Here is a 5,498-nt window from a genome sequence, read left to right on the forward strand (position 1 = left end):
AGGGAGGCCAGTAAAACGGTAGATCGTGAAACTTTCAGAGTCGCTCGAATGCACCGATAGGCGAGGTCCCTGCTCTTGGAATTTTGCCCTTTATGTAATAACCACGTCCTTCGCCTGCTTGTCGGAAGCAACTCGTTGCGAGTGTGTCCCGAGAAAGTAAGTACCCTATAGGTTAAAAAACACAGAGATCTTTATAGGTGGCAAAAGGAGTAAGTTTGTTTTTTATTTAAGTGAGACTTTCAAACTTTATTTCCCAGTCCAGTCCAGAGATTTGACGCTCTTGATCCTGACTTTGGTGGGGGGAAGTTTGAATCGGAGGTAATTATTTTAAACGCGGTTGTCATTTGTTCAAACGCGAGAGGAGGTTTTGAGCCTCGATTGCTCTATGAGTGTGAGATTAAGAATAACAGCTGCACCATCCAGGCGAAGCTTGAATGATGGACTTCATTTCTGTCTGCTTATGGATCCGGATCCATTCATGGATAAAAGTGCAATATGTTTTTTATTTTTAAAAAAATAACATACGTGACTGTTAAATACAGGATATTATTGAGACTCTTGAACAAGATTAGAATGCAAATTGGAAATATACATACTCTATGTTCTTTCAACCGCAGTGGGCTCTTTTCAGTTGTCATTGTGTGTGTGTGTGTCTTTTATATATTAGCTTCTAGTTTTTGCTCCATCATCCAAAGATATTTTCCCCATTCCTGTTCCTTATATTTACAGCTGTTTTTTTTTAAACCCAACCAATCATGTCATGTTTTCAGTTTCCTACAAATCTCTGCAGCCAAACAACTGCATATGAAAAACTTTCTATCTTCTTTGCTGATCATTTTCACACATTAAATGGTCCAGACAGTTAAGAAGAGCTACTTTTAGTCAAGGATCATTTAGTGCTAAATTACTTTTTTTGGGTCCATCTCTTACCTTTTTTTAAAGTTTGCTTTTTATTTAATAACTAAAAATAGAAGTCGCTGCTTCTATTTTTTCCCACAACAAAAATCCTGAAGTTGGGCTGACAAAGAAGGATTGGCCCAAAGTCATGCAAGAAGTTGGAGTAAATCCTTGGTGTCCCTGCTCCTTATTCAACAGTTTAACCACAACACCATACTATTTTCTGTGGTAGAAGAGCTGACAAGGAAGGAATATTAACAGCCTTTATTAATCTGAAACAAAGATTACGTGCTACAGAGTCTCATAAATTAGCTCTCCTCTAGGCATTCCACCTCTTGCCAGTTTAGTTTTCATCTCCCACAGGAATTGAACTTGTTGATTAATGTTTTTATTAACATAATATTTAGCATGATTTTGAATTTTTAAACAGATACATCTGGTTTCAACTGCCCTAAAATATACAACATTCTAAATCATTTGATGATGATGTTATCCATTCAGTCAAGTCCTACTCTTAGATATTCTATGGGCCAGGTCTCTCTATATCTTCTGATCTTGCAGTATTTGAGTTTTTCTATGCTCTGGTTAGTGTCAGCTCTGATAAGTGTCCAGTCACCATGTTTGGCCTGGTTTCCTTTTACCCCTAAATCATTTAGTAATCTTAAATATTTTTTATGCTGTTTCCTTTAAGATTTGTATTTTTTCAATCTCAATCTGGAACAGCAAAATCTGGCAAAATCCATATGCAAATTCCGGGACAAACACAGATGTCCAGATCGTCTAATTCTGGATAGAAGTTGCAAAACACTTGGAATTATAGCTCTCATTTTTAATATATCACATTCAATTTTTTATATGTAGAAAAATAGTATTGGTTTAATGAGCATGCTTAGTTGGAATGTAATGCTTTTTGAATGGGGTGTGTATCTTAAGAGCAGATGTACCTTAGAGGTATCTTAGATTGGATTATAAATTACAACATAAAAGTAGATATGAAAGAGAAAATACCTACCTTTAGAAAATTTGCTGTTTGTGTCAGGGGAGTATGAACTTACCTTCTGTTTTAATTACATTTTAATGAGGGCATTTTTCTTCTTACATTGTTCAATAATTAACAGCTTGAGTCATTACCTAGTAGTTTGATTTTTGATACTTTCTGATATTTGGAGTTGATAGTAATAAAGTGCATAGAAATTCTGGACTCATTCAAACAGGCTTTAGCAGACATTCTTGGGATTATTTTGGATCATAGTTTAATAAGCCATAGCATTAGTTGGTCATGATAAAAATATGATGAGAAATGCTGCCTTTTACCTTGGTTCCAAACATGAACATCATAATTTCAGTAGATTGTAGGCTGATTCAGTAGATTGTAGGCTTAGAGAAGACTAATTTCAATAAATGGAATTTCAGTCATGGCCATTTTGGCATTTTTTTTTCAGTGAGTCAACTTTAAGCAATGGGAATCATGGAAGCTTATAGGCATGCTGCATAAGAATGTGAATTTCATTGATACTTCTCAGAATTTGGATAACGGAGTTTAAATTTGTATCCAACTCAGTTACATTTTAAATAATGGTGTTTAAAATACAAATCTTTCTGTAAGTGTGCTGCAGGTCAGGGAAGGGCACATCGTGTGCATGAAAGATACTGAACGGGTCAAGGAGGGTGGATGGAAGTGCAGTGCAGATCACTAAGGTATGGAGGATGAGGTACTGTGTGGGTTGGGGATGCAAGGGCACTGCACAGATCATGCAGGGTGCAATGGGTGTGTAAGAAGTGTCATGCGAATTGGAGAGAGTGCATGGGCTTGTGGCAAGGGTCAGGAAGAATGTGTAATGCTGCATGTAGCACAAGCTCAAGTGCAGGAGACCAGACTGGATGAATGGATGAGTGGCGTGGTGGCCTAGTGGTGAAGATGCTCTCCTCCCACTCAGAAGGTTGAGAGTTCAATTCTAGGTTGTCTCCTAGGGTACAAAGAAATATATTTGCTGCAAACTCCGCATGGCTTCAGGAAGGGTATCTAGCCAATAAACACTCAGCTCCATCCAGTTGCCCCAACTCTACTCCAAATTAAGGAATTACAGGCTCGTAAAAAGGGAGGATAGATAGATGATACATTATTATGGTAAGCCAGAATTACATTCTGGCTTACTAAACTAATATAATATTTACTAACGTAACGTTTCTGATACTAAGGAAAATGCAAAATATTTAGATCTTCTAACACAGAAGTCTCCAACCTTTGTGGCTTGGTGGCCTGGCTGGGGGGGGGGGCAGGAGAGAGAAACCAGGCCACACGAATGGTGGGCCGATGTGTGTGCAACTTCACTCGCATAAACAGGGATCAGCATGCATGTGCGTGTGTGCTGGTTTGCTGGTCAGACGAGTGGAGCTATGCACACTGGCCCGATTCTCATGAAGGTTGGTTCCGAATAAGCCACAGCCCAGTGAGCCGTGGTTTGAGGGTTGGAGACCCCTGTTGTAACAGATTGCTGTCTCTGCTAAGGATTGATTCTTCAATGGAAAAATCCCATGCAAGTATGTTTTCCCATTAGGCCTATTATATCTGGGTTGTAAAAATCCAGATAACCACTAGGTGGCAGAAAAATATCTCTGTTGCCATGTAGTAGTCATCTGGATTTTTGCAGCCCACATATGGAAGTCTAATTTATGCTTGTATAAATTTCCCATTTTGCGAAATGAAGAGTCGAATTACAATAATGCTTGCTGCTAAATACAGAAAAATGTATTGCTAAATATAGAACAGATGAGCCTGCTTAAGCAGAAATGTTTTTCAGTATTAACAAGCTCATGTGATTAACAAATGTCTTCTTATTTGTTTTAGGTATCCTTGAATTAGGGACAGTTGCAACCAATTAGTCACAGACTTTCTTTTGAAAAGAGTGCAGAGATTTGAATGGCATGGTGTAGGGCAGAATGATGCCTGGTTTGGGAAGTTACAGACAGGGGGTTATCAACAATCTCGCCAAGGCTCAAGGTTGACTCAGCCTTCCATCCTTTCTAAGGTAGGTAAATTGAGGACCCAGTTGTGGGGGCAATAAGCTGACTTTGTATAAATATACAAAAGAATGAAGGCTATTGCTTAGCGCATTGTAAGCCGCCCTGAGTCTCCGGAGAAGGGCGGCATATAAATCAAATTAAAAAAAAAAAAACTGTACGGAAGTGCACTTTTTTCTTAGTTCTCTCTCCTGATTCTGTTTGAACTTCTAGGTTGCCCACAATTATGTGGAAATGATGTGAGCAAGTGTGGGGTGGAGAATATGCCACCACATCCTGGCTGCAAAACTCCAGACCACGAATAAGCAGCAGAGACATACAGAAAACGTGAAGGCTTTTCTGTTAACAGGCTGATGCCCCTCTTCTAGAGGAATGACACCACTGGTACAACTTACTTCACGGCACAAGGCATGGCTCTTATCAATTCTTATCAATTCTAAGTTTGTTTCCAGTAGTTGAAAACTTCTATGACAGAGAGAAGCAACCTGGAATTAAGAAGAAACTTCCTAAACAGTGAGGACAATTAACCAGTGGAACAGCTTGCCTCCAGAAATTGTGGGCACTCCATCACTGGATGTTTTTAAGAAGCTAGACCACGGGGTCAAACTCGCGGCATCACGTTGCTATCACGTGACTTATCAAGATGGTTTTCCCCTTCACGGAACTGGGGTGGGTGTGGCTTGTGCGTGACGCATCTGGCCTGCGGGCCGCCAGTTTGACACCCCTGGTCTAGACAATCATTTATTTGAAATGGTATATAGGTCTGCTTCAGCAGGGGGCTGGACTAGAAGACCTCTGAAGTCCCTTCCATCTCATTCTATTCTAAAAAAAACCCATATACCTTGTTTTGGTGAAACTCGACTTCAACTGAATTTCATATTCCTCTAACGGATATAAAATTTGTGAAGTGTAAATAACACATTTTGCAACTCTATTTGCAGCAAAGGCTTCTTTACACTTGAGCAGTTTGTCACTTACTACTGAAAAGGGAAGAAGTGTATACATTACAGCTATATTTGGTGGTGGACTTATTCTCATTAATGTCAAAGGACAAAACTGTGGAGTCCTTGGTGCTCATTGAGCTTCATGGGTCCCTCCCCCCATTTCCTGACCAACTGAAAATGTTAGATGTTAATACAAGAAAACAAGCTGAGTGGGTACCAAGGACTCCATAGTTGAACCCTGAACTACTGGTTAACCCAGCCCACTAGTTTTGTCAATAGTGGGGGGGGGGAAGGCAGACACAAAATCTTGTCTTTAGTTCTCCTCAGTGCAAAAAGAAAGCAGAAGCCACGGTCGAACCCAGCAGCTTTTTCCTTAAGAGTGCTTCTGCTGCCAAGAAATTATTTAAATAGGAGGAAGAATAACAAGGACATTCTCTGCATGCCTTTCTAATATTATTAGCTTTTCAAGCTACGTCGCTTAAAAGGGCGAGCGAGTGGCATTCCGTAGAGCCAATCGTATGCCAATTGTAACATTCACGAACCCAAGGGCCTCGTATAACCCCGGTAACAAGTCTTGTGATCGGGCGCGGCCCCGACGCCCTGAACTCTATCTCCTGCGCGAGTCCGGTAAATCAC

General features: G+C 40.1%; 1 long non-coding RNA gene across 1 annotated transcript; it reads left to right on the forward strand.

Annotated features, from left to right (window-relative positions):
• The first annotated feature begins 169 nt into the window (after window positions 1-169).
• Window positions 170-4,326, forward strand: LOC117672969 (uncharacterized). The gene is made up of 3 exons (XR_004593432.3): window positions 170-318; window positions 3,746-3,926; window positions 4,132-4,326. It is a non-coding gene; the product is annotated as an uncharacterized LOC117672969 (long non-coding RNA).
• Window positions 4,327-5,498: the final 1,172 nt, after the last annotated feature.

This window comes from Pantherophis guttatus, chromosome 1 (genome assembly GCF_059756535.1).
Source record: "Pantherophis guttatus breed Tessera chromosome 1, ASM5975653v1, whole genome shotgun sequence".
NCBI classification, from domain to species: domain Eukaryota; kingdom Metazoa; phylum Chordata; class Lepidosauria; order Squamata; family Colubridae; genus Pantherophis; species Pantherophis guttatus.